Source organism: Eurosta solidaginis, chromosome 5, assembly GCF_040869045.1.
Source record: "Eurosta solidaginis isolate ZX-2024a chromosome 5, ASM4086904v1, whole genome shotgun sequence".
Classification (NCBI taxonomy): Eukaryota; Metazoa; Arthropoda; class Insecta; order Diptera; family Tephritidae; genus Eurosta; species Eurosta solidaginis.
The window spans coordinates 246,791,594-246,808,495 of record NC_090323.1 but is presented as its reverse complement, the minus strand read 5'-3'; positions in this window follow the sequence as shown (position 1 = coordinate 246,808,495).

Sequence of the window (16,902 nt, the reverse complement as noted above, 5' to 3'; positions counted from 1 at the left end):
ATCGTCTCTGACCCAGGGCCCCAAAGCCTCCTGGCTATCGAAGAAAATGGCTACCCTGTTACCGTTACCATTGCTATCCATTAAGGCTTTACAGGCCTCTTAGATAGCGAAAATCTCAGCTTAAAACACGCTTGCCGAATCGGGAAGCTGCATACATAAGGACGTGGTCGGGACAGTCGCAAATACTCCCGCTCCCACTCCCCAAGCCATTTTAGATCCGTCGCCAGATGCTACAGCCGCATAAGCACGAGGAGTGACTCAAAAGAAGTGACAATCGGTTATTACTGGCCCACACAAAAATAAAAATATATTCCAATTGTATCTTTTAACCTGGAAAAATTGCTTGAATTGGTGAAGATTTACTAGATCTTTATTCATTTGAATAGGAACTTCCAAGGAAAGAACATCGAAGAAGAAAAAAATTTAATGTGATATGAAAAAAAAGAAGTCGTCAAATACCTTGACTTTTAAAATATTTCCACCAAAGTCTACACAATGGCTTAGTGCTAACTTTAGGGGACTGCTCTCTTCCATACTCCACAGTTACACGCTGCATCAAGGAATTTCGGCTGGATAAAATTGTTGGAAGACGTACATCGCGCAGGGCACATATACAAGATAACGTGAATTAATTGAAAAAATTGTATTGGCCAATGTAAGAGTGACTATCAGGCATGTAGCATATGCAGGGAGAAACATCTCGGCATTTCAAAAGGGAATATCGAAAATATCCAAGAAGACAAGGAGAATTTGTGTGACATGTTGGCCGCCGTTGTGTGGACTGCTAAAAAACAATCGTTTGTAGCAAACGATCCGATGAACCGAAATCTAAGAAATTCAAAGTTTTAAGTAAGAGCCACTCTTGCGGGAGGTTAGGTTAGGTTGAACTGACTGGCTGTGAGAACCCCACATAGAAGAAACCAGTCCCGTATGGAACTACTATCAGAAGTTTGCTCAATCACCATCCCTTGAAGCTTGCTCCGTAGGCGTCCCAATTATATTGGGCGAGATTAAGAGAAGACGTGAGGTGCACATGTTCGACCAAGCGGGAAAGGCGTGGTTTCAAGCGCGGGGCTGTAAAGTATCGAAGATTATGTGTAGGTCTTACAACCTTAGACTAATAAAGTTGCTTCTATTATTAAAAAGAGAGAACTGTAGGCTCATGACTGTTATTCTGACTGGACACTGCCCTTTGGTATCACGTGTATTTATATTAGGCTTGGTAATTGATAGCAGATGTAGGAAGTGCGGGTTGGAGGAGGAAACGATCGAGCACGTTTTGTGCTCATGCCCTGCGCTTGCCTGGCTAAGACTCCAGCAATTAGTAGTAATACAGCTGTCAAATCTAGAAGCAGCAAGTGGCTTAAGTCCTAGGAAGCTTCTAGTATGGGCCAAGAAGGCGAAGTAATTTTATAACATAGGTCCTGCTTTTTTGATAGGGGTTTTCAGTTTGGTCGTTAAAATAAACTTCTGGTAACCTAACCTAACGTAACCTAACCTAACCTTGTTCAATGACCCAATTGCAAAACATTATCAGAAATATAGACCTATGTTATTAAAAACTCCGTCTTCTTGGGAAATACTAGACGCTTTCTAGAACCCAGGCAACTTGCTGCTTCGATATCTGATAGCTGCTTCGATATCTGATAGCTGTGCCACTCCTAATCTCTGAAGTCTTAGTCTGGTGAGCGCAGATCACGAACACAAAACATGCTCGATCGTTTCCTCCTTCATCCGTGAGGCTTTCAAGCAGAACATTTGCGACAAATTGCGGTCTCACCAAGACAGCGCACAGACATACAAACTGCAATGCAATGGCTGCTGTTGAAGAAGCAGGCTTTGAATTCGTGGAACAGACTCGACTCACTATTCGCCTGATCTAGCCACCGGTGACTTCTATCTCTTTTCTAGGCTCAAGGAACACGTCCGAGCAGGACATTTACTACGACAGCGTGGTGATCACCGCTGCTAGGGATTTTTTTGAGAGGCATGATTGGCCATTTTTCTAAAGCAATTTTTAGTTTACAAAAGAAATGGACTAACTGTGTAGACTTTTAAGGAGACGATGTAAATGAGTTATTACTACCACAATAGTTTTTGTGTTTATAATTGGCGATTAATACTTTTGATCACCCCTTGTGTATGGGCATCCATTTGCATGTGATTTAAAATCGGCAAAGAAATGCTTATATCGACTAGCAAATATTTGGTTGATAGTGGGCTTGACACGTCTGAGCACATCGATAAGATCCATTCATCTCTTTGGCTTTGGGGTTCAGTCTTTCCCATAACATGCTAGGTGGAAACATACACATATGCGATATTTAGGAGATTGGTACAGAGAAAACTGGCATGGGTAGGTGCTAATGCATGCTCATTAAAAACTTTTAATCCCCATACTCGATTGGCTTCGCGGACAATATTTCATTTGCTGCTTTTGAGTGGGGGAATTGAGATTAAAAGCGACAAATACAGTCTCCGAAGCTTTTGGGGTATTTTACCGATATTGATGGTCCATTGCCAGATTTGATCTGGTCAGTTCTGAAAACAGTAACATTAAGTTACTAGCCTGACCACCTCGGGAAAGTTTTTATATACATACCCAAATCAGCCTCTCTTAACATACAAGATTCGCCGTGGGTAGATGAGTTTGGCATTTGGGTTGCAGTTGCTGTAAATTAGGCTAGCAACCTCATGAAAGGGTTACGCTACACAATACCTTGAACCCCTTTGAATCACTCTCTTCATAATATCTTAAGTTGGACAATGAGACCTTTCTTTCTCGGTGGTATTTTAAAGTACAAAACAGGTCCAATTAATAACTTAGCTCGAAAATCATACCAAATATCTACCATTTCAACCTGACTCGTGTGTGTTTCGCCATTCTGCTTCTAACAAGGATAATTCTTTTGCCTCTTCATCTCACGATACCGCCCGCTTTCACAGCGCATTGTTCTTGCGATTTTGTTGCTAACGCAGCAGAGTAATATGCCGCCGTTGCTTCATTATATATAGTAGGATTGAATAATTCCATCAGAGTAATCAGCTGTATGTTGCATGTACAACAGGCTTTCCTTGCAATCGCCTTCTCCCCACTTTCCCGCACTGTTGGCTGTGAAATCGTTGAGGAGCGCGTCGATTTCTAAATCTGGGCTGGTGCGCTTAATTGGAGAAAACTGAAGCAATTCCAACAACAAAATTCAAGGAATGTCTTCGAAATCGCAAATGAAGTAAAAAAAAATTTGTTTCGTCGCACCGCAAGCGGACTTAAGTTACATTGCATTCACGTATGAATACACTCAATTCTTCACAACAATTAATTGATATATCCAATCAAGAACGCTCATACGTCACTAGGTTAATGTGTATGACAAAACGATTTAAGAACTTTTTAAATTACTTAAGTAAGCTTGAGTAACATTGAAAATTACACCTCAACATACCACATCACCAATTTGCGACACAGAAACTAATCTTAGCATATATAGCCATACCATATCATGATACGAATACCTTGAACCTTCACCGTGGGAGTTAAAACAGAAACCACACAGGAGCGCCCATGAAGACCTACTTGTAATGCTTAAACCCTCTATTAAATACAAAGCGAACTAGGTATGTAAAGCCGCAAAAATTCTATAATACACTGAAAGGAAAAGACTGGTAAAATCGCATGTAGAGTTGCCACACTTTGTTGTTTCGAACAAAAAAAAGGATGTTTTTTATTATCTTATTAGATTCGTTCGCGTGAGTGAAAATTCGTAAAACCTTGAATAAAATGTTACTAACTTTGGAAAAATCCTGTTCGTTCAAACAAAACTTGTGCAACAAGAGGGTGCAATTTTGCATTTCGCTTGGAGGAGAAGTTTCAAAATTGTACCCCATATATAGGTGTCCCGGTATCGCAAAATTTTTTGCAGTGTTATGCACAGTAAATTCAAAAAAGGTTTTTTTCGTTTTGTATTGATAACTGAAAACTAGTTTTTTGTTGTTTTCCTAATTTGTGTGTTTTTTAGATTTGGTGGTTTTCTTAGTTTGGTGTTCTTTTTTTAACAAGTGGCACCATCGTCATAAGTACAAAGTAGAGAGCGCAGTGAGCATAAAATTCTCTTTAAAATTTGCTCATGCATTGACTGTTGTTCGCTGTTGAAATGACCAGTGAGATCAATTGTGTTAACAGAAAAATTAGTTAGATTGGTTAGGAATCTTTCAAGTTTACAGAATTTTGTTAACTTGAGAGCAAAAATTTCTCTTTTATTGAAATAATTAACTAATTTGTTCGCTTGACAAAGAACTCGGTCGAATTAACCATAATTCGATCAATTTCATCGAATCTCCGTTAAGTCAAGAACAACAGAATCGATTTGTTGATTTTACTAGCACCATTTCTTTCAGTGTAATAGCATACACAAAGTAACATATTTATATACTTACAAATATATGTACATATCAAGGTATTGTGATACACAAATATCGCTGCTAAAACCATTGCTGAGAGTTCAAGGGAGAAAAAAACACAAAGCCTTTTTAATTTTAAACTAAATTGATTCACACTCTTTACAAATTGCTTACCATAAAATAAGAAGGGCATGTGATATTGTTTTTATGCTTCAAATAATTGCAAACATGAATATATGTACATGCAATGAATCTATATATATAGAAGGAGCTTTAGAATTAACTTTGGGAAAAAGGTCGATCAGAAACTTGCTTTTCATTCATCGTCCGTATGAGTTTTAACTGAATATTGGCACCTGTGCAAGCTGGTCATAATTCAAATTAAGTTTATTTAAGGCAAAGGCATTATACTTTTTGCATGTGTATATTAGTGTGGTCCTTATAAACCAAATAAACCAGTTTTTTCAGTCCATCTTTTCAGACTGTAATATCTAGGTCAAAAATATCACATATACATTTTGGTCCTCATTATAGAATGAATGTAATGTGTCGATGTTTATCTGGAGACTTGGAAAATCGATAATTCTGTAGTTGGTTCCAATAAGAAACCGCCAAAGTGTGACGCTCAGTGATTAAAGTTTAGATTTAGTTATATTGAGTCTTCGAAGGGCAATTTGTGCTTGAACCCCTGTAGAAGACAGAAAAATTAATCTCTGTTATCACCAACTATAGTTTTATGGATTTTGAGTATTTAAAATCAAAAAGTACTTTTAACTTTTTTTGAGTCTACATAGAAAAATCATAACTATCTATATTAGACTGGGGCGATTTATTAACCGATTTTCGAGCCTGCGAAATTTTATTTTTTTGCCTTTTTTCGACTTTGATTTTTAAGGGTTTTTCATGACACACTAAAAAAATTTCATTTGATTGTAAAATTTTCATGTACACCCTGTCCGACTTAAAAATGTCCGCTAAAAACATTGTCGATAACAGATTTGTCAAAAAAAAAATTTTTTTTTTTTGGGTCGGACAGGGTATACATATGAACATTTTTTTAGTAGGTTATGAAAAAAACCTTAAAAGTTAAAGTCGAAAAAAAGTAAAAAAAAAAGGAAATTTCACAGGCTCGGTGTTTGGGTATGCGTAGTGGAACTTTTTTCCTTAGCCCAAATCCTATCGAAAAATCGATGGCGCGATATCGGTTAACTTTCGTCCATACAAATCGTCCCACCCTAATCTATATAATAAAATTAAAATTATGTATGTATGTATGTATGTATAGATCCTAAACAGATCGACCCATGACAATCAAATTTGAAACACCCACTAGAAACCTTTCAAGAACGGTCATTGGCTAAAAATAATTTCCATACATAAACGGGACGTGGCATCCTCCATACGAATGGAATCTTCGATAATGCATGGTAGAACATTAAAATTCAGTAAAGTGTTATATAAAGTCAATCCCCAACACCACTAAACGTGGAGTGAGAAAGAAGAGGGCGTGGTACTTGTTATTACTTATGGACGTTTAGTAATCTTTTGGGGGTTGTATCTTAAGAGTTAGAATTTTTGAATGAGCCAGAAGGAACCAGAAAAACATTTCTGTTAAATTTGATATTAGCTAGTGCTTAGCAAATTTAGAAATGGCTGTGGCAGTTGCTTCCTCAGGAATCGTGGATATTCTTTTCATGATGGACGTGCGGCTCACTCCGCATTTGAATTACCAATGGGATGAGTGCACCACGGCTCATAAACAGTCGCTGAAAGCTTTAGCCTGAGCACTTAAGGACTTGAGGGGTAATGCTCATACAATGGGTGGCACTTTCCTCTAACTTTCTGGAGATTTCCCTCAGATATAAGTAAGAGCATTGGCAGTCACCTTACGGTTGTTGTCACAATAACTTCGTGATTGTGAAGCAGTGCGGCTACCTAGGATAACTATATTAACAGAAGAAATCTTGCCGGCAAGTGCCACTTTGATCCGTGTAGTTAATTGAAAAGAAATATTTTCTATCGACGAATAAAAGTCACACCCTACAAGTTGCTCATCATACATTCCGGTTGATAATTCCATCAAGGACGGTGTCCAGAGAAGATGAGATAGCCCTTGGATTGTTCAAGAAAAAAGTGTTCTGAAAAGTTTTTCGTCATGTCCGTGATGTTGAGGGTAAGTATCGAATGAGGTACAATGATGAACTGTATGAGCTTTACGCAGATATGAAGCTATTGCATCGAATAGAAACCCAAAGGCTTCCCTGGCTAGGCCATGTTATGCAAATGGACGAAGATGCTCTGGACAAAAAATTTGAAGGTGAAGCAAGCGGCAGATCTTCACTGAGTTGGAAGAGGTAGGTGAACGAAAATTTTATCTCCATCGATGCTACGCAAAAATCGCTCAGCGCGGTTAAGTAACAATGATGATAAAGACAGATATACATTTTGCAAACTAGTTTTAATATCCCACTTTCATGTTTTGCGTGCAAGCTTTTGCATTCAAGTCTGTAAATTTTCATACGAAGGCCACTCTAATGTACATACATAGGTAAATTACATTCAGATTTAAGTAAAATACAAAGAATTGGTTAATAAAGTTAGAAAGTGAACTTTGGTAAATAGCTACTTCAGTAAATATATGCATTTTAATTTCCGCATTCAGTTTTACCCAATAATTTAGAACATTGCCATAGAAGTTTGTGTCTTAAGTCTTTCGTTATTAAGAATGCTATTAATCATGAATTGAGTCAGCAGCAATTGCATAATAGCTTTGCAATATTACAAACAGCTGTCATGGAATAATATTTTTTGCAATAATCGCCTGAGTTTCGATTACTAAATGGCAAGAAATGTAAAAAAAAATGTTTGATCTACAAATGAAATTCAAGCCAACTTGAAAAGAAATGATTTGCAAATAATTTACCATATACTTACAAATTTTCTTTATTAAGGACATAAAAAAGCTTTGGGTGAAAAAGTTATTCGCGTAATCTTGACTCAAAATAAATTTTCCCTTTACAATAAATCTTTAACTTGACTAACTAAAGCAACCGCCAGCACTATAGTCTTATCAGATTTTTTTGAGTAGATCAAGCAAGTATAAATATCCGGAATTATATTTAAGTGTATCTAGGTTAATAAACGAAATTATAGCAAAGAAAGTAGCAGAAATTCTGGAACACGCTACAGTGGCGAGAATATATATTCTGGCGGCGATTAAGGCAATAATCTCATATAGTACTCTATCAAGAAGTGTCCTTTATTTATCAATGGAAAAACTTCGCTCAGATCTGACCTGGATTCCCGGTCATAGGTAGAAGGTAAGAAAAAGACCTATGAGTTGACGAAGGGGGATGGACCACTCGCCGAATCGACGGTAGACGTTCCAATCCGTTTGGGAGAAATCAAAAGGATATAGGAGTTACAGATGACACATCAAGCAGAAAAGACGAGGACAGAAGCACAGGACTGCACAATTTCTATGATCATATGCAACTTCTACGATACTAGATTGACAAAGTGGTTCTTATCTCTGAAGAGAGGAGACTCAAGGCTAACGAGGAGTATACTAACTGGACACTGCCTTCTGGCGACACATGCATATAAGTTAGGCCTTGCCAGCAGATGTAGGAAGTCTGAGTTGCAGAAAGAAGTATTTGGCCACGTTCTTTGTTCATTTCCTGCGCTCACCAGCTCAAGGGTTCAGCTATTAGGGGCGGCAAAGTTGCCATATCTCGAGGCAGCAATTAACCAAGGTCTTAGAAAACTTCTCGTATTTGCCAACAGAACCGATATATTCTATAACATAATGGCACCTCTCATTAGGTCATCAATTAAATTATGGTAACACTATGGGCACATTCAGTCTATGTGAGGTCTTTATAGACCAGCCAGTTGAGTTAACCTAACGTAGGGAAAAATAGGCAATGCGAGTATAGTCATGCGTAGAAATTTCTATCCAAACAGTATACAGATTGATATAGAAAAGGTTATGGTAGGTTTGTATGGTTAGCTATGTTGAATATTAAAAAGTCACGCTAGTGTCTTCCGAAATAGAGTAAGTCCAGGCTCTAGAAATTTTTATAGTTTCAATTAAAACACAGCGACTACTGGCTACGACCCAGAGGATGTTCTTGTTATCACGCGCCTGCATTGGGAAGGGATAGCCCAAACTCTTTTGGATGGACCAGCTGGGAGATGGCTTGCGCTCTTTTGGTGTTTCGTCTTTTGGCCAGATATTGCAGCAGAGAAGCGTTTATGCTGTAAATGATATGAAAATTCTATATACATAAATTCCTTTAGTGCTTTGTAAAAATTATTTACTTAAGATACTGAACTCAATAGGGGAGTTTTTATATTTAAACAAAAAATTCGAATTATTCTGTAAAACAAAGCTGATTACTCAGCTTGCGCCGCTTTTATACTCTCCGTCGCTTCATTCGCATATTTCTACTGAAGTCTAGGCGTTTCGCCTTCTGCTGTATCTCCTGCTTGGTAATTGAGCTACATATATGCGTGTGCATTTGTAAGAACCAACTTCGGCTGATGGCTACATGTGTTTGTGAGTATCTCGTCGTTGCCTTGCATGTATGTGTATAAATGATGATTGGTTTGATGTACACAAGAGTGCCTGATTGCTTTATTGTTGCTGTGCTTTTATTTACTTAGTCTCAGCTTATTGATTCTAATATTCGTCACATTATTCTCGATTCATTCAGTTGTAGTTGGTTTTGAAATAGGTGCACACTTTGATTAATATATATATACATATATAGCACCAGATTTAATCGCGGTTTAGACAAGTATGTCCATCAACTGTCCCGCTTTGAATCCAACTAGTACCAGTTCGAAGGTATTCATTTAACTTGTAGTTCGAAATTGTCGCTTTGTGTGACTGCCTCTCATTTTCTCTGCAGTGGTTATAAAAAAATCAAAACCATTACAAAACCTTAAAACTACAAATATAATTACATCCATATGTATGTACGTGTGTAACCTTTCGAAACTTTTTATATTTTTGTGCGAAGGTATGTACAAAATATGCTGTGGCCTATAAAACTTTCGGAAACCTTAAAAGTGTCAATTCATTGAAATGGACAGTAGGTCAATATGTTACATTCATATTACCGTAAAATCAACAGATCGTAGAGCGGAAACCTTTCAACAGTATCCTAAAGCGCGTGCTATTTCAGAGTTACATTTTAAGTAGATTCAGGGTGTATAATTTAATTATTTAAGCATTCACACTCTCATTAGGATGGGACAGGCATAGTGCTGCATAGAGATCCCTCTTCAATAGAGATCCCTTCAATTGAAAACCAAAAATGGAAGAACACACATTAAACCGAAAAATCACGTTCGTCGGACAATTACTTAGATTAGAAGTTGGGACACCTATTTGCTTGTAGTTACAACGTTTTGTTCTGAAAATTTATTTATTCCGTTTTTGTTCGAATTATTTTGGATTTATGGCGTTTTGTTTTGAAGTCGTTGGATTTTGTGCATTTGGGTCTGATCAGTATTTGATATTTAAAGAAGATAGGGTTTGGTACCATTATTTCAGTGATCGTGAAAAAATGGTTAGTTCGCATGTACCAGTTTTGTTATATTAGTTCCACAAAGTTCAGCTCCAGCTCTGGCTTTGCTTGTGAATAGTGTATTAAGTATCTTTTTGGAAAGTTTTCATCCAGAGGTGTTCGATAGAGTACTCTGAAGGTGGAGTTGGTGATTCTGGCCTTGGACATTGCAAAGTAAAGTAGATTTAATTTTTTATACTCGTATACTCCTTAAATATTGTTAAGAATTTTCGGAAATATTCCGCTTATTTTAAACTTTCTGCTAACGTTCGAATCGCTGAACTGTCGAATAAATAACTCCAATATTCAGTATTACAAAATGGTCTTCATTTAGAGTATTTGGAGTAGTACTTAACAACTAATAGCGTGTTTAAATCAAAATTTATTGAGTATCGCTTGCATTGCGCTGCTTTTATGCTCTCAGTTAGCCTCGTTCACCTATTTCTCCTGAGGTCTAGACTTTTCACGAACAGTTGGAAAAATTGTATCTCATACTTGGTTATTTAGCTAAATACATGTATGTGTGAGTAACAATTTCTGCTCTTAGCTGATGACTACATATGTGTATGTCAGACATTCTTCGTCGCCTTCTATGTAGTGGGTAAATGGCTTACTTTGATGTGTACATGTACACAAGTGTGGCTGCTTGCCTTATTGTTGTTGTGCATTTATTTAGTAGCACCATAGTTATGTATAGAACTGCTAATATTCGGCACAATATCATACGAGTAGTGCACAACTTATTTTCGTTTATACAATCAAACAAAATTTTTAAATTAAAAATTCAAAAATAGTTTGAAATTATTGCGGTTTGCTATGATACGAATTTTTGGAATGTTGCAGAAGGGCTAATTTTTTTGGTTTTTAAAAAAAAAAAAATAAATGTAAGGCGCGATAACCTCCGAAGAGATCTAAGGCCGAGCTTCTCTTCCAATTTGCGTCGTGCTCCTCTTGATTTTTCCCTACAAATTGGCCGGACGGGACCTACATGTTTTATGCCGACTCCGAACGGCATCTGCAAGGCAGATGAGTTTTCACTGAGAGCTTTTCATGGCAGAAATACAATCGGAGCGCTTGCCAGACACTGCCGAGGGGCGACCCCGCTTAGAAAAATTTTCTTCTAATTGAAAAATCTTATTTCTAAAATTTTGATGTTGCTTTGCCCGGGAGTTGAACCCAGGGCATACGGTGTGATAGGCGGAGCACGCTACCATCACACCACGGTGGTTTTTTACTCCTCATAAAGATTGTTACGTAGGCTTCAGAAAGTGAAGCTAAATCCCATTCATATCTTTCTGCGTTTTAGTTTGGAACTCCTCATATACTTAAGTTGATTTATAGCGCCTTTAATTAATAGAAAATTTTGCTTCAAATCTGATACAACTTAGCGCTGGTAAAATGGAATAATATATTTTGCATAAATGTAAAAATGAATTATGACTTACATATGTACGTTTGTTCAAAATGTAATTTGAGAAGTTCTCCTACCACTTGAAAAATTGTGATGGAGCTAGTGGAGAATGTGATTGAAGCATGCTTTTTTATCCGCATTAGTAATGGTTGAGTTGTTTTAGAAAGGATATAAATAATCGTTATATTTTCTAACGAAGTAATTTTTTTTAATAATAAGTAATAAATGGGGATATAAACTTTCTATTTTCAGATGAAAAAAAATTTGTCCAAAATGTCTGAATTTTTGAAAATCCCGACAGCATAGGCGTTCCAAAATACTGCTATTTAGAGCTCGTGGGAAATCCTGTCTTTTTAGCAAGGCGAAGTTCTGGCCACCGCAAACGCCTCATTGAAGGAGGAGGCTGAATGACCTTGCATTTAAATAATGCAAAATTTGCAAAAAATTTTACAACTATATTTAGATAAACGCATAGGCAAAAGAGAAAAATGGCTTCCTTGCTTTCTTTTATGTTACCATTAGTTGTACAAATTACTTAGCCTATGCAAATTCTTAGCCGATTGTTGTTGTTATTATTGTAATTAAATAATAAAATCACTTCACCTTTCGATACTAGACCGACCACCGCGAGGCAATTTTTTTGACTCCTCAAACCTTCGAGTCAGAGGATTTTATTATCCGCTAACGCGAGTTATGCCTTACCGCAGGAGTATTTTAGGCCATATGAACCTTCCAATTTAAACACAAGCCTTTTCTCAAAAATGGGAATGATACTGGTAATATCATCAAATCCGGGCAAAGGTTTTGTTCTTTTTCTAAGGTAGGACAGAATTGTTAATGTCACTCAAGGGTACTGAATTGACCAAAGCTCTTTTATTTCAAAGATTTTTAAAAGGGTCGTGCACGAATAAAATAAGTTATATCTTTGCAAAAAAGAACTTTATATCAATGGTATTTCATTTCATAGGAAAAAATCTTCAAATTTAAAAAAAAGGGCGTCGCACTTCCCCTTTTATTAATAAGCAATTTTCTATTTTTCGGAAGCCATAACTCGAAGAAAAATTAGTTCAGAATAGTACCATATGAGGTATTCCATATGAAAAGGTAGGTCTACCTCTCCGATTTTCTTCAAATTCGGAAGACATGTAGTATTTGACGTCTAGAATAGTGTGTGAAAATATTTTTAAACAATTTTGAATATTTTGGATTTTGTTGACAGTTGAAAATTTTTGAAAGCTTTTCTTTGAGTTAAAATATCTTTTAAAATATTAATTTTAGAAAAAAATCTTTTACTACAAAAAGTCTTTAAAATTATTGTAGTTTATAAAAAAATTTTATGTTCTCAAAATTTTGAAAAATAATATGATTGAAAAATAAAATAAATTTTTTTTCAGTGTAAAGTAATGAAGGATAGCACCGATTCTCTATAAAAAAACTGAAAGAAACTTGAATATGTTCTTAACCTACCCTTAAAATTTAAAAGAGTGGTTTTTTTTGTTTTCGAGAAAAAAAATTTTAAAATTTTATGTTGAATAAATCTATGATTTTTACGCACAGTAAGTTTGTGATACAAAAATTTTTACACTATATAACACTTCGAAATGGCATCCATATTGTTAACAGATGTTTTCTACATATATATTTACCTTCTTATTCATAGAAAATAAAAAAAATTGGTCAAACCTATTTTATTTGCTATGAATAAGGCCGTTAATTAATATATAATACGAAGTCGGGGTAATTCTATCAAAATTACGACACACATGCATACATACGCGTTTAAAATTCTCTGCAGTTTGACAAACAACACATTTTATAACTAATGTAAATACAAAAATGAACAGATAAGCTGTTTAATAACGCCATCTGTATTGAATTCAACTTATTAATAACGGGAACATGAACTTCAGTTATTTTTTGTTTATTCTATTGCACTGTCAATAAAATCCAAAATATCCAAAATTTAAAAAAAATAGTTTCACGCACTATTTTAGACGTCAAATACTACATGTCTTCCGAATTTGAAGAAAATCGAAGAGGTCGACCTATCTTTTCATATGGAATGCCTTATATGTATATGGGGTATTCCATCCCATTTCGACCAATTTTGAACCCGACCCCTTTAGAATTGGCTGAAAGTTTTTCTTCTTTTTCTAGCTTACGAAAGACGTTTTTCAGAAGTTTTTCAAATGTTTTCATCCAACTCAAAAAAAGTAATGAATTTAAAAAAAACACCGTTTTTGTTTTCAAAATGCTATAACTTTTTCAAAAATTGACCGCTTGGGATCATTTTTTTTTTCTAAATATGTTTTTAAAAGTACTTTACGGAAAAAATTCAAAAAATTTTTTTGTTTTTTTTTGTAATTTTTCAGTTTTTCGAGATTTTTCGAATTTCGCCCTTTTTTTCTCATAAAAAACTTCAATCAATTCTGCAATCGTCCCCACTAATCCCGGAGTGGGCCGAGAATTTTTTTATTTAATTGAAAAAAAAAAACTTTAAAATTTTTTTTGTATTTTTTCCGAAAAGTACATTTAAAAACATATTTAAAAAAAAAATTGATCCCAAACGGTCAATTTTTGAAAAATTTATAGCATTTTGAAAACAAAAACGGTGTTTTTTTAAAATTCATTACTTTGTTTGAGTTGGATGAAAAAATTTGAAAAACTCCTGAAAAACGTAAGCTAGAAAAAGAAGAAAAACTTTCAGCCAATTCTAAAGGGGTCGGGTTCAAAATTGGTCGAAATGGGATGGAATACCCCATATGTATTATTTTGCAGCCTTGTAACAGTATTAAGCACACAAAACAAACAACAAAAGCTTTTCAAGTGTGCAGCTGGGTATGTAATGTTCGGTTTCAAACTTAGACTTCCTTACTGGTTTTCCTTATATCTCCAATCAACATAGAGTTGTCTCTCAAATTTACTGACTCTTTGTGAATATCGGTGATAAAAAGCAGTCCACCAACCTATTGGAGGGAAGAGGGAGGACTTAAGGAATGTATTAGGTAAAATGTAGATGGGTTTATTGAACTTTTGGACCAATTCCATACTTACCGAGCTGTATACCTGATTTACTAATACTTATGCCATGGGGAGACATGCTGTTTTTGAGTTGATTGCTGTTTTTGTTTAATTTGCAAACGTTTTAAACGCATTCTTTACTCCTTCAATCATAGACAGCTCTGAAATAGCCTCAAACTTTGATTAATTGATTTAAATACATTTAGCTCATTGTGTGTAGTGCAATTAGTGTTTTTAATGTGTAGGGATAAACCATGAAACGAATTTGGTAGGCAAACCACAACATAACAGTTTTTCCCGAATAACTTGGTTATAAGCATGCAACTGACGGCCGCCGTGATATGAAGGTAGAGCGTTTGCCCAACAAACCGAAGGCCCCAAGTGCTTCGACAAGAAAACCGTATCGTTCTATAGATATTCTATAGCAAAAAATTGTATGTAAAGACATATAAAATTTTCAATGTCCCCAAAATTTAAAAACTAAGTAATACAAATTCTTACAACACGACTTGGGCGATCTTGTCATTCAGACAAAGCTACCCGTTAAATATTGGAGCATACCTATTTATGACAATAAAACTTTATCATAACTTTAAATAAAATATTTGTAGCAATATTGGTCTCATACAGTCGCTGACTCTTCCGCTACGTACGAATATCGTAATAAATATTGCAGCAACAGCAATGTCAGCAGAGCAAATGAAGCAAGCGCAAATGGCAGCAGCAAAAAATCGAATAACAAACAAGTAAGGAAGGCTAAGTTCGGGTGTAACCGAACATTACATACTCAGCTGAGAGCTTTGGAGACAAAATAAGGGAAAATCACCATGAAGGAAAATTAATCTAGGGTAACCCTGGAATGTGTTTGTATGACATGGGTATCAAATGAAAGGTGTTAATGAGTATTTTAAAAGTGAGTGGGCCTTAGTTCTATAGGTGGACGCCTTTTCGAGATATCGCCATAAAGGTGGACCACGGGTGACTCTAGAATGTGTTTGTACGATATGGGTATCAAATTAAAGGTATTAATGAGGGTTTTAAAAGGGAGTGGCCCTTAGTTGTATATGTGAAGGCGTTTTAGAGATATCGACCAAAATGGTGACTAGGGTGACCCAGAACATCATATGTCGGGTACCGCTAATTTATTTATATATGTAAAACTACGAAGAGTATTCCTGCCAAGATTCCAAGGGCTTTTGATTTCTCCCTGCAGAACTTTTTCATTTTATTATATTTAATATGGTAGGTTTCACACCCATTTTACAAAGCTTTTTCCAAAGTTCTATTTTGCGTCAAAAAAGCAATCCAATCACCATGTTTCATCCATTTTTTCGTATTTGGTATAGAATTATGGCATTTTTTGCATTTTTCGATATCGAAAAAGTGGGCGTGGTCATAGTCGGATTTCGGCCATTTTCTATACCAAAATAAAGTCAGTTCAGATAAGCACGTGATCTAAGTTTCGTAAAGATATATCGATTTTTGCTCAAGTTATCATGTTAACGGCCGAGCGAAAAGGGCGGAGCCACGCCCATTTTGAAGTTCTCTTTTATTTTTATATTTTGTTGCACCATATCATTACTGGAGTTGAATGTTGACATAATTTACTAATATACTGTAAATATAATCAAGTTTTTGTTAAAATTTTACTTTTAAAAGTGTTTTTTTTAAGTGGGCGTATTCGTCATCCGATTTCTCTAATTTTTATTTAGTGCACATGTGGTAATAGGAATAACGTTCCTGCCAAATTTCATCATGATATCTTCAACGAATGCCAAATTACAGCTTGTAAAACTTTTAAATTACCTTCTTTTAAAAGTGGGCGGTGCCACGCCCTTTGTCCAAAATTTTATTAATTTTCTATTTCGCGTCATAAAGTCAACCCACCTACCAAGTTTCATCGCTTTATCCGTCTTTGGTAATGAATTATCGCACTTTTTCGGTTTTGCGTGGTTATAGTCCGATTTCGTCCATTTTAAATAGCGATCTGAGATGAGTGCCCGGGAACTTACATACTATTACATATCATTAAGATACCTCAAAATTTACTCAAGTTATCGTGTTTACGAACAGACGGACGGACGGACGGACATGGCAAAATTAATTTTTTTTCGCCCAGATCATTTTGATATATAGAAGTCTATATCTATCTCGATTAGTTTTTGCCGTTACGGATTACCGTTATGCGAATAAAATCAATATACTCTGTGAGTTCTGCTCAGCTGAGTATAAAAAACTTGAAACTCACCACCTTAGTGTGGTGAAAAAAGCTTCAAGCTCCAAGCGAAACTGCTAAAACTGAGAGAGTATCTGGTTAGGCTTGAGTGCATAACAAATGGGCAGCGTCAACGAAGCGTACCGATATACAATTGTTTAGCGGTAGCAGAGCCAGCGGCAATACCGGCATGTGAACAATAGAACGCGCGCTCAAAATGCCCAAAAGCAAATGAAGCGATGCCTATGTAAACGAAGTCAGCGTTAGCCGCGAGCGTTACT